Raw genomic sequence first — 14,116 nt, forward strand, 5'->3', positions numbered from 1 at the left:
ATTCTTGGAGAGCAACAACACATTTGATACTTTCCAGTCCGGCTTCAGAAAGTTTCACTCCACTGAGACAGCACTGCTGAAAGTGTCAAGTGACATCATGATGGCTGCAGACTCTGAAAAATGTTCCGTCCTGGTCCTGTTGGACCTGTCTTCTGCCTTTGACACGGTGGATCATCCTGGTTGGCAGACTGCGGGATGTGGTTGGCTTGTCGGGCCCTGTGTTGGAGTGGTTCAGATCGTACCTGACCGGTAGAACATTCTCTGTGTACTACAACAACGAAACGTCAGAAACTGCGGATTTAAAGTGGGGTGTACCTCAGGGCTCGGTCCTTGGGCCGCTTTTGTTCCTGATTTATTTACTCCCTCTCGGTGAGCTGATCCAGCAGTGCCCTGATGTCTCCTATCACCTATACGCAGATGATCTCCAGCTGTACTGCAGTTTTAAGCCCTCCAAACCCCAAAACGTGCTTTCCCTCACAAACTATCTGGTAAAGGTAAAACAATGGCTGAATGAAAATAGCCTCCAACTGAACTCCAGTAAAACGTAAACCCTAGTCGTTGCCCCGGACATTATTGCTCCTCTTATCAAACAGCACCTTGGCGCCCTAAGTAGCACTGTTAAAAGTTCTATAAGGAACCATGGAGTAATTTTTGATGAAGGGATGTCCCTAGAACGTCACTCTAAGCAGCTCATCAGGAACTGTTTCTTTCACCTGAGAAACATCTCAAAGCTGAGACACATAGTCTCTGGTCCTGAGCTTGAGATGGTCATCCACACGTTTGTTTCCTCACGGTTGGACTATTGTAACAGTCTGTTTACATGCCTTAGCAAAAAGGATCTGGCTCGTCTTCAAGTGGTCCAGAACTCTGCTGCACGCCTCCTGACCCGTACCTGTAGGAGAGCCCATATCACTCCTATTTTAAAAACTCTACATTGGCTCCCTGTCATCTACAGGATGAATTTTAAAATCCTTGTGCTGACTTTCAGGGCCCTTCATGGCCAGGCGCCTGAATACATTGAGGGTCTGATCCAGCCCTATGTTTCAAACAGGAGCTTGAGGTCTTCTTCTCAAAACCTGCTGATGGTCCCCCGCACCCGCTTTAAAACACGAGGTGATCACTCTTTTAAGGCGGTAGCTCCTCGTCTCTGGAATGCTCTTCCACACACTCTGCGGATGCTGGACTCTGTGGATGTTTTTAAAAGTCATCTAAAGACTCACTTTTTTATGGAGGCTTTCTTGACACACTCCTGTTTGTGAATGGACTCTTTTATACATTGTAGCATCATTGTAGTGAACTTTTATATGCATTGTGCCCTTTTTAAACTGTAAATTGTGAAGCACTTTGTGACCCTGGTCTGAAAAAAGCGCTATATAAATAAACTTTACTTACTTACTTACTTACTTACAATCCTGTGGCACAGGAGCTCACCAGGATGTGTGAGTTCCTGACAGGTGTGTGTGTGTGTGTGTGTGTGTGTGTGTGTGTGTGTGTGTGTGTGTGTGTGTGTGTGTGTGTGTGTGTGCGTGTGTGCGTGCGTGTGTGGGTAAAGCTGACTCATGACTGTAGCCAATCAGGAAGCAGCTGTAATTCTACGTTTCATCAGCGACACGTTGAAATATCTCAAACATGGCGACTGATAGAATATTACATTATTTTCATTTCCTGACTTTACTGAGTTGGAGCTCCGCCTTCAGGTGGCGTTCAAGGTCACTTTTTTAAGTAGGAAGTTGGAAAATCCTGAATTGTTTTGAATGCATAGACTGATATCTGTGATAAGAGAAAACATGTAATTTTTTATTGTTGTTTGTTTTAGTTTTTCTCTTCATTTAAAATCAGGATCCAGTTTTACACAGAAATGTCTCACATTAATGTTTTGGGAGAAAATGACACATTTACATGTTATTTTTCACTGAAGGTGACTGAATATTCAGTAAATTTAGCAAATGGACAAATAGGCCAAATTTCACCATAATCTCATTTAAAATCTAATAATCATGAAATATCTGCATGACACGGACTAAACCATGTTTGGGATAAAATCACATTTCTGTGTATGTTTTCCTGTAAAACAAATATCTGAGTGTTTAGTGAGTTTAGCTAACAGACGTTAGTAAACGTAAAGTTACAGAAACAGAGGAACACTTGGTACGACCCAAAGAAAACAGAACAAATGAAAAGAAATAGAAGGAATGGAACGTTCCGTTCTTCCACTGAAATTGTGACATTACAGTTTTTTTTTAATTGCTAACAAGCATTGGTTGAAACTGAAGTCACATGTTCCAAACTCTAAACACAGCCTGTATATCCATCAGTCATCTCAGCTCAACAGTTAATGTCATCCACTAAAGTGTTTCTCACCAACAAAACACTTGATACACGTCTCAAAAGAAGCTCATTCAACCACAACACTAACAAATAAACACACTTTAGAAACACACATTGTCATTGTGAGCACACTGAACTACTAAATACTAACAACAAAGAGCTTTACATCAAATACATCTGATCTTTAAACTTTACATGATTTTTGTATTATTTTGGGCTGAATTTTAGAAAATCTGAGTTTTTAATTGTTCTCCACGTAAAGTCTGTTTCTGTTTTTCTGTCCACAGTCACACAAATAAGGGTCTACATGGTGGTAAAGTACATACAAAACATTTGTCTGGTGCAAAAAAATGCAGCTTTCGCCATAAATGCAATTTTTTGACAAGATTCTTTCACTGTCACTGATGTTTCCATGCAGGAAAATAGCAACAAAATGTGAAATGAGATCAAATTGTTGGTTATCTTTTACTGAGGCCAAAATGTTTGATAATTCCAGGGGATCTATTGGGGGATTTACCATACTGTTACAGATTGGTACAAAGTGCACAGCCATGTCCAGCTCATCATGTCAATCAGGGAGATCTGCTGCACCTGTAGAGTTGAGCACGACTGTGAGTTGTTGACAATCAGCTGGACTGGACTATATAAGGAGGATTTTCACTCTTCATTCAGTTGCTGTGAGAAATTGGATTCAGAAGGTTCTGCTCCATGTGCTGGCCTTCTTTAAAGCTTGAGTTTGACTGTGAATAATTGATCAAGTACTTCTATGATTGTTTGTGGTGAACACTGCCCTCTTAGTTTTGTAGTTTACACCTAATTATAATTCAGGTCCTCATTTTATCCTGATGCAGAGTTAGACAAAAAACTTTAATGACTACTGTGTCACAACAGATAAACAGAAGACAGAGAGACACTCTGTGCAGGAATATCAAACAGTGCCATCTATAGGTGAAATTACCACACTACAACACTGCCACTTAATTTTACACTAGTATTTGAAATCATTCAAATAATAATACAGAGCCAATGCTCTCCTTTGCTCTCACACCAAAAAAAACTTTTGTCATTGTGGCTTATATTTTTTTAAACAAAAAAAAACTTTAACATTCACAATTACCTTCAGGAAAACAATTTTGTTTACAGGGATTTTTTCTTGGAACTCTTTTACAATTACAATCACTTTTAAGAGCATTTTTGTTTACAGCGATTTCACTGGAACTCTTTTAACAATTTTTCTTTTTTTCCTTTTATTACTTTGACCAGGCAGCGTTCGGCGTTCACCTGTCAAGCACAACCTCTTAAGAAGAAAAAAGACCACTCGCTTCTCTCAGTTTTTCAAACCTCTGTTTAGCCAAAGGCTTTGTCAAGATATCTGCTTTCATGTCATTTGTTGGACAGTAACATAGCTCTATTTGTTCATTCTGTACACATTCACGGATGTAGTGGTAGCGAATGTCTATGTGTTTAGTTCTGGAGTGATCAACCGGATTCTTTGCGACTGCGATGGCTCCTTGGTTGTCTTCCATGATCACTGTGGGCGTGGCCTCCATTCCAACAGTAAGCGTCTCAGCCAGATACCTTCTTGAGCAGCTTGACTGAGTGCGACATACTCAGCCTCAGCTGCTGAAAGTGCAACTGTTGCCTGTTTCTTGCTGAGCCAGCTCACGGCTCCTCCGTTTAGTAGGAACATGTTGCCTGTTGTCCAACGTCGATCATCCTGATCTCCAGCCCAGTCAGCATCTGAGAATCCGATCAAAGCTCCAATCTCCGACCGCTCATACTTCAGTACAAAGTTCACTGTCCCCTTTAAGTATCTGAATATCCTCTTCACAGCAGTCAGATGTGTAGCATTGGGATTTGCATTGAACTTTGATACAGCACTCACAGCTTGAGCTATGTCTGGTCGTGTGGCCATTGCAGCATACAGCAGACTTCCAACCATTGACTGATATTCTTGTTGCTGTACTGGCTTACTAACACCATCCATCTTTTTCAGTTTTACATTGACATCAGCAGGAGTTGCTACAGGATTTGCATTGTTCATTCCAAATGTTTTCAGAATGGCTTCTATATAATGCTTCTGATGGAGAAAGACACATTAATTTTCTTTGTCTTGAACCACTGAGATGCCCAGGATATAGGACAGCTCACCCATGTCTTTCATCTTGTAGTGCTCCTTGAGAGCAGTTTTCAGCTCTTTCATGCTCTCAGTTGACTCTGTAATCAAAATGAGATCATCCACATAAACTGCGAGTATTTCAAGCTCTTTTCTTGTTTTCACAAATACACAGGGATCTGATGTGCTTTGTTTGAAGTCAAGTTCCATCATGAACTTTGTGAAAGCTTTGCTCCAGCAACGAGGAGACTGCTTCAGTCCATAGATTGATTTTTTTAGTTTACAAACCAGATGTTCTTGCCCTGGTTTGATGTATCCCTCTGGCTGCTAGTGTTGTGGTGGTCAAGAGCGGTCTTGGTCTCGAGACCAAATTTTAAAGGTCTTGGTCTTGTCTCGGACTCTGAAGCATTTTGACTCGGTCTTGTCTTGGACTCGGGCTGCCCGGACTCGGAATTTTCCGTCAAGACCGTTCGAGACCAGCACTAATTCCTGCTATTTTTAAACATTTTTATAATGTGATAATAACACGGAGAAGAACGGGATAAAACAATCCTTTATTCATTAATTAATCCACCCCGTATAATGACCACAACCTTCCTTAATGTGACTGAGTGACGTGTGTGACACATTCATACTGTGTGGCTATGGTGTCAGTTTGGACCGCGGAGCGCAAAGGGAGAAATGAACTAATCACCGGTAAAAATCCCAGTAAAACTCCAGAAAACAATCACCAGTAATAAATATTATCTCCCTGGTAAAGACAGTAGCTCTAACAACTGGTAAAATGATAAACTGATGATATTACAGCCTGTGAAGGCTGGATAGGGGACGCACTTACTCTGCTTCTGGGTCCTAGTGCCAGCCGAGCGGTGAAGCCTGTTCCGTTTACCGTGTTTACTGAGGTCCGTGTGTGTTTAATAAGTCTGTGTGTGTTTAATAAGTCTGTGTGTGTTTAATAAGTCCGTGTGTGTCCGTGTGAAAGTCTGCATGTTTATGCATCTGTCCATCCACTCTTTTCATTATATCCATGTCTTTTAAGGCTTTATTACATAATGTCGGCTGTAGTCCGGGCCGCCGCCATCTTGGTTAATGTCGTCACCAGCGCGTCATCGCCGCAGAGTTGCACTCAAATAATATTAAATATTTTTAAAGTGGTGGTTTTTTTGTGTCTTTAGACTCCAATTACATGTATGTATATAATATGTTCCCCACAATATAAACAGGTTCAAAATATAATTATTTTTTATAGTTTCTGTTTCCACTGTATCCAGAATAATAATTATATATATATATATAACTATTGATTAATTTGTTACATGACTTTTCCAGGGTTTGAGTTTGTTTTATTTAGTTTCACATCTACCTGTAGCTCTATGTTTTTTACACTGCTGACAACTTGTTTTTAGTTTTATTTCAGAAAGTTTCACTTTTACAGTTACAGTTGGAAACCTTTGTGAATTGAATATCCAGTTATATTACAGCAACCAAATTAAACTATATCAACTAAGTGAATTAATAAAAATAACCTGTGTAAAGGCTTTTTCAAACTAAAATCTTATCTTGTGAAATCTGTGACCTGTTAAACCTGAACAACTGAAAGAATCAGAATAAAGAATCATTATTTCTTGGCAGAAATGCTTTTAAACACTTGCTGTACATTCAGCTGACATAAAAATCTTGTTTTCAAATATGTAGAATAATTGTGAATTTATCAGTAGCAGTAGTAGTTTTAATATTTTAGTTAATTTTTTGCAGGCACCTTTTTTTTTGTCCGTCAAATGTATTTAAAATAAACTAAAATTAAAGAGAGAATGTTATTTAACTGTTGAACCTTGCCATAATTTTATTTATTTATTTATTTTTTTAAATTGAAAAAAAAAATGTTTATGGTCTTGGTCTTGGTCTTGGTCTCGGTTTGTCTCGGTCTTGGTCTTGACTCGGTCTCGGCTCCCGAAAGTCTTGGTCTTGTCTTGGTCTCGGTGCATTCTGGTCTCGGGCAAGTCTTGGTCTCGGATAGTGCGGTCTTGAACACAACACTACTGGCTGCTCCATGAAGATTTCTTCTTTTAGATGTCCATTGAGGAATGCAGTGACAATATCCATCTGGTGCACATGTAGATTGTTTTGAATAGCAAAGGAAAGTAGTGTACGAATAGAGCTAAATCGTACTACTGGTGAGAAAGTCTCATCATAGTCAGCACCATACAACTGTGAGTAGCCCTTGGCGACGAGTCTGCACTTAAATCTTTCCACTGGTCCATCACTATGATGCTTAACTTTAAACACCCATCTTGATCCTACTGCTTTTCTTTCTTTTGGTAAATCTACTAACTCCCATGTGTTATTTTCCAGCAGCGATTCATATTCCAAATCAGCCGCTTCCTGCCATTCCCTTTTATCAGGACTCATCATTGCTTCTTTCATTGTTAATGGCTCTGTCGTACGACACATATTGGCATGATGATCAACAATAACTGTGTCAGCAAACTCATCATATCCAATTCTCCTTGGAAGCTTCCTGGTTCTGCCACTTGTTCTTACAGTGGCATCATTAATGACCTCATCTTGTGTATCACTCTCAGTTTCCATGGTTACCTGGTTCTCTGAGCAGGATACTTCTGCTTCCTGACTCATGTCAAAGTCTGACTCGTTGAAAACAACATCACGACTAATTAGAATCCTCTTTTTCCTTTCATCATCCGTCTTTCTTCATCTGGGATATGTGCATAAGCAGCACATCCAAACACCTTCATGTGACTCATGTCAGGTTTTTTTTTACACCATCTCTCGTAGGGTGTCTCCTTTTTCAGGACAGATGTGGGCAGTCTGTTCTGTATGAAAGCTGCTGTGGCTACAGCCTCTGCCCAGTAGGTCTTTGGCAACTTAGCATGTGAAAGCAAACTTCTTGCTGCTTCAACTAATGTCCTATTTTTTCTTTCTGCAACACCATTCTGTTGTGGCGAATGAGGTACAGTCATTTCATGCTGGATACCTTGAGCATTCAAATATTCTTGAAACTCCTTTGATGTGTACTCCCCACCATTGTCTGTTCTCAGCCTTTTAACTGTCTGTCCACACTCATTTGTGAATATTTTTTCAAATTCCTTAAATTTGTTCAGCACCTCATTCTTATGTTTCAAGAAATATACTTTGCAGCATCTAGAGTAATCATCAATGAAAGTCACAAAGTATTTAGTTCCACCTATTGATTCAGTCTGCATAGGACCACAGACATCACTATGAATCAACTGCATTCTGTGTTTGGAACCAATTCCTCCAATTGGCTTGTATGGTTTTTTATGCAGCTTGCCTTCCACACATCCTTCACAGAAAGGAACCACTGTTTCTACAGAGAGATCTACTCCATTCACCAGATCTTTGAGTTCCTTCAGCTTGGTGGTGTGACTGAGCCATTGGTGCCACAGGCTGGCTGCTACCGATGCATTATGACAGACAAGAACACTTTTTTCAACATCCAACTGATACAGTCCATCTGCTCTTTGTGTTCCCATTCCCTGAAGAGCTCCATTTTTTCCACGTATGTAGCAACGAGACTTCCTGAACTTCACTGTATTTCCTTTCTTGGTAGCTGCTCCCACTGAAAATAGATTCCCGGACAGCTTTGGAACATACAGCACATCATACATTTTGACATTTTTTACATCACTTGTTTTGAATGTCATTTTCATGTTAATGTTTCTTATTCCTAGGGCGTCAACTACTCTGCCATCACCGAGTTTCACAGACTGTGTTTTTTTAAATTCTTGGTACTCTTGAAGAATTTCTTTATTACACGTCATGTGCTTTGATGCGCCCGAATCAATCAACCATTCACTCTGTTGTGATCCGTCAATCAGATTTGCCTCGTTAGTGACAAAAGCACTTTCATTTTCTGCATCGTCACACACCATGCTCTTAGCCTTGTGATTTTTTCTTTTTACTTTATGTTTCAAAGTTGCACATTCGCGCTTAATATGACCCTCCTTTACACATTTGTAACACCGCCACGTGTTTGTTTTTTCTGCTCCTCCTTACCTGGAGTTATTCTGCAGATTTCCTGGAAACTGTGATGACATGGCTGATGCACCAGCCGACGTAACAACACTAGCTTTCATTAGCATTCACCTGCTTTTGCTCTTCATTTATTAAAGCTTGTTGAACAAACTACAGTGTCAGACTGTCAATCTTTGTTTCTAGTGCAGTGACAATAGTTGCATAACTTGGTGGTAAACTGCCTAAAAGTGTTACAATTTGGTCTTCTTCTGCGATTACAGGTCCTATTGCTGATAGCTGATCAGTGAGCACTTTCATGATGGATCGTAAGCTGAGGCGACTCTCAGAGGATATGAAGGTTCTCCAAAAGAAGAAGAACTTTTCGTTTGGAGAGTTGGAGGAACGTAAACAACCACTGGAAAAGAAAGCTCGAGGAGATACGGAGAAAAAAAAAAGGACAGTGAAGTGGAGTAACAGCAGGAACAATGACTGCAGACGAGAACACATCACATAAAAAAGGACAAAAGAAAAAAAAAACATTAATGATGAAATATATGAAGAAGATGAGAATGTTTGACAAGGGAAGAAACGAGGTTTGATGTAAAATTATCTGTGTTCAAATCAGGGGACGGATCTGGATAAGCATAATGCTTTTTTCCGTCGCCCTTTCCGGCATGCAAAAGGACAAAAAAAAAAAAAAAATGTGATTCTGCTTTGAATGTCAAAATGAATTTCTGTGTTTGCAACCATGTCGGAAATTAACTGAATAAATAAATAAATAAAATAAATTTCCTTTAAATGTTCATTTAAGTGATCTCCTTCCTTCATTTCACACCGGAAATATTTTTTCTTCAGGAACAGTTTATTTGCTAACGTATCTCTCTCAAAATGAGCTTTCAACGTAGTCCATGCTTCTTTGGGAGACTGGCAGCTTGTTATAAGATACAACTGGGGTGTACTTACATTCAGCACTAGCATAGAGAATGCTCTCTCTCTCCGTTTGGTGAACTCAGCTTGTGCATTGGCATTAGCATCTGCAGCTAACATATCCGTCTCCGTTAGCATACCCCATAGCCCTTTAGCTTTCAGCAAGTGCTCCATCTGAAACTTCCATGTCGCCCAGTTCTCCGGTCCGCTCAGCTTGTCTATAAACAGCTTCTCATCCATTGTGCAGTCCCACAACACTGTTTATTCCACACAGCTCTGTGTAAAGACAGATTTTTTTAGCATCGACCTGGACCCATAACCTGATGCAAAGTTAGACATAAAACAACTTTATTGACTACTGCGTCTCAACAGACAAACAGAAGACAGAGAGACACTCTGTGCAGGAATATCAAACAGTGCCATCTATAGGTGAAATTACCACACTACAACACTTCCTACAGCTGACCATCCAAACAATCTGAACAGCTGGGGAGAAGAGCCGGTAACACTTTATTTGAAGGGGTATACATAAGCCTGACATTACACTGTCATTATTATGACATGACACATGTCATTAGCATTAATAATGTGTCATGAAGTCTGTTATTAAGTGTCATTCGCTAAATTATGACACCTTTGGAGCTATGTTTGCATTTCTTGAGAAAGCATTGTCATGACAACTTGTCATTAGCCAGGACAAAACCACCACCCATTGTCTTTAATATGACAACTTGTCATTAAGTGTGTACAAAATGACCAAAAATTGTCTTTGTCATGACAACTTGACATTCATCAGGGCAAAATACCCTACCAATTTTTACATTATGACCATGTGACATTAACATGTCATAACAAGCGCGATTATCAAACATCCATCCATTCATCATTTGACCCACTTACTCCTGTTTCAGGGTCACGGGGGTCTGCTGGTGCCTATCTCCAGCATCCTTCGGACGATAGGTGGGGGGTACACCCTGGACAGGGAACCGGTCCATTGAGGGGCGAAACACACTGACAATACTCACACTCCCATTCACTCCTATGGAGCAATCTCAAAATTCCATTCAAGAAAATGGTTATGTTTTTACATTGTGGGAAGACATCAGAGCGCCCAGAGGAAACCCAGGAAAACACTCCGCACAGAAAGGACATAAGAGTCCACCCTAGGGTTTCAACTTCGGACTTTGTAGCTGTGAGCCAAACATGCTAGCCACTAAGTCACCGTGTGCAACATTTTTAAACATTCATAAATTATTTTCAATTATATTTACTTTTATTACTTGCGGTTAGTGTCATTGATGTCATTAGACCATTATAACTGTAAAATGTCTCTTTTCCATGACCTGAAGTAAAGTGAAACCCTTTGGATTAGTAATGACGATGTCATTATGTGTTATAACGCAGTCAGATAATGTTATGACAGTAAAATGTCTATTTTCCATGACCTGAAGTAAAGTGAAACCCTTTGGAATAGTAACTAAGATGTCATTATGTGACACAGTCAGATAAAATCATATTAATACCTTAACAAAAGCAACAATGAAGTCATGAAACATCGTTTTATTATTCAACAATTTCAAACGCGGGTTTTCACTTAAGTGTACTGTACACTATTGGGAGGAGTTTCCCCCCAATTTTAAACATGGGATTACTTACCACCCACAGAGGGCCCCAATAACAAATTAACATAGGCTAAAATAAACCATCCAAAATACTGAAAAACTGTTATAAAACTTACAACTTAACTCAATTAAAAAAAAAAACAAAAAAAAAACCAAACAAATCAGTAACACTTGTTCTTCAAGGTGAACTTCTTAACATTAATATGGGTTGTCACTTAAGTGTACTTATACACTATTGGGAGGAGTTTACCCCCCTTTTTTTTGGCTGTGATTGTTTCAGCCATCTCTTTGGTTATAGCTCTCCTACAGCATTCTGCAAATTCACTGATCTTAGTATGGTCTCCATCACCGAGAAGCCCCTTGTAAACATCTGGAAAGGTGATAGCAAGCTCAGCAATTATTGCTGTTCTTGCGATTGTGTTGCGGTCAACATTGATCGCAGAGAAGGCCCTTTTCATGGATCCACATTTAGAAAATTTCTTCATTGCTTTTTTATAGCAGCGAATGACTCCATCGGGTGAAGTAACTTAACACAAACAAAAATAACAAAACATTTATGAAAATACGGTTACACATAAGTGGGATCAAATATTTTTTGTATAAATGATTAATGACTGCTTACTTCTTGAACGGCTTTGAGCATCGATGTGTCCCTTGGACTTCTTTTTTTTCTTTTTCTTCTTCTTCTCCATCTCCTCTAATTCGGAGGAAGAAAAGGAGCTGGAGTTTGAGGAGGGGGCGGGAGACCCTGAAGATGGAGATGAAGAAAGAACCTCAGCCGTCTTTCTAGATCCTGTAAAAGGTGGGGGTTGGAGAACAACTTTTATAAGCAAAAAACCTGACAAAAGGGCCTATTTCCAATAAACACTGTGTACGTGGACACTTTGATCACTCAGCCTTTACTTGGACAACTGTGACTATTCTAGAGCTAACACAACCAAATATGTGCTGACCTCTGGGGCTATTTGTTTTACCTGTGTACACTCCTCTTACCTTGCTCACATTCTTAAGCAGGGTAGGAGGAGCAATGAGTGTCAAAAGGAGGCATGCTTCTCTTTGACGTCAAAGTGGAGCAAAAAAACCAACTCACTGGTTTGGCGCTGACGTTTTACAAAATGTGGAATAGCAAGGGATGGAAGAAAATTAACTTCTTCAGGTTAAGGCTTGAATACAATGTGCGATTTTTTCCATGGTTGTCCTCAGCTCCAGCTCAAACTACTCAGCAAAAAGAGCTTTTAAAAAAAAAAAAGTTGGTGAAGCGATGGACCAGAGGCTAGCTGGACAGACGTGGTCAGTATAGTCAGTCAATTTTACAGCGGTCCTACGGTGTTTGCACATGCACAGTGTGAGAGTTCAAGGTAAGCCGTTCCGTGGCACTGCTTCAACTGTGAGATACCCTCACGAGGAGCAACTGGATTTCATACATGTTTGATTTCCTTACAACCTACGGTTGCTGATCGGGAGCTGGTTGTGAGGTGTTAATCGCTTCTTGAGACCCCATGTATACGACACGATGCATAACACACGATGTAGTATAAACTCGGCCCGATCCCAAAAATCGAGTCAAAATGGGCCAAAAATCGCACAGTGAATGCCTGCCTTTAGGCCCTCTGAATGAGGCTAAAGGGATGTATATCACTAAAGGAAAAACATTATAAACCCATTTATAAAAATGAAACTGATGCCATACACATAATTGTATGGCATCATAACCACATTTTGGTCAATTAAAATTATTGTGATCTTCTGACACTTGTATTTTCTATATGAAAAAAATACTTGTGATCCTAGTGGTGGTGGACTAGCGGTTAAGGAAGCGGGCTGGTAATTGGAGGGTCACTGGTTCACATCCAGCCTGGGACGAGGTGTTAGGCAAAACCCTAAAAGCTCATCCTGTACATTGCTTTGGTTAAAAGTATTTGCTAAATGAACTAGTTATCTTGTAATACAACCCTTAGTAAGATAATCTACTTTCATGTGATTAACTGAAATTGTAATATTCAAGTTTTTAAAAAAAATATTATATTTGAACAGATATTATGGACAAACAAATTAATTAATTGTAACGTTATTATATGTTAATATTACCATGTCCTGATTACATTTTCCTGCATGGTGAAACACATTTCGTAGCTCCTGTACCAAAAGCACAGCTATCATGCTCCCTCCTGAATTACTTTTCTGAACATCTAGTCCATCTATGAACATTTAGTACTGCATGAATATCACCTGACTGCATTAAAAAGTACCTGGCATTTGAGAAGATACAGGTGACTGAGAGGGTGCCTTTAATTAGGACATAAGGAAGTCCTCGTCCTTTTTCAGCTCCCTGTTGGTCTCCTCCAGGTCTACAATGTGGTCTTCAAGATTTTTAATCGTCTGTTGATCCTTCTTGGCTTGTTCTTTGAGTTTGGTAAACTCCAGAGTCGCTGTTGGTGCCCCTGTGCACATTTTTTGGTAAACAACATGATTTTATGTTTTCAGACATTTATAGAGCATTGCAAATTATTAATTTACTGGGATGGTGGCAGGTGTAAATTTGTCAAGATACATTAAATATAATAGACTTACATTGTTTCCTTGGCGAACCTTTTATGATTTTCAGTCTCTTCTTTGATTGAGGAGGGACATCTTCCTTATCTTGTGGCTGTTCAGCTACATTTTTCTTAACCTCTTCCGTCAGGTCTTGACTGGTTTCATTTGCTTTTTTACTGAAACGAGTTTCCATCTACATGAAGTTGTGAAAAAACAGCAAGAAACACCATTACATCTCAGCGACATTAAACTCACGGTCCTGCAGTTTATTTTCAAGAAGTAAGTCACATGTGTATTAGGAGGATATCTGACGTTTAGAACTATCAGTGATGTGAGATGTACAGTGGACGGTGAGGGAAACAATAAGTTCCTGGACAGGAGTCCAAAGCTATATAAAAATGTGCGATTATTTATTCATGCTCTGTAATTAATCTAATTAATCTCTTATTTAATCACACCTAAAAATTGCTGAGAAATGCCCTCAACTCTTGGTATTTTCAATTAAATTACATTATTGTGGCAGATCAAAACATTGATATATTACAAAATGGCTTTATAAAGTCATTTATTGTTTGTTTTTACCCAAATAGAACAG

The sequence above is a fragment of the Gouania willdenowi genome, unplaced genomic scaffold, assembly GCF_900634775.1.
Source record: "Gouania willdenowi unplaced genomic scaffold, fGouWil2.1 scaffold_303_arrow_ctg1, whole genome shotgun sequence".
Taxonomy (NCBI): domain Eukaryota; kingdom Metazoa; phylum Chordata; class Actinopteri; order Blenniiformes; family Gobiesocidae; genus Gouania; species Gouania willdenowi.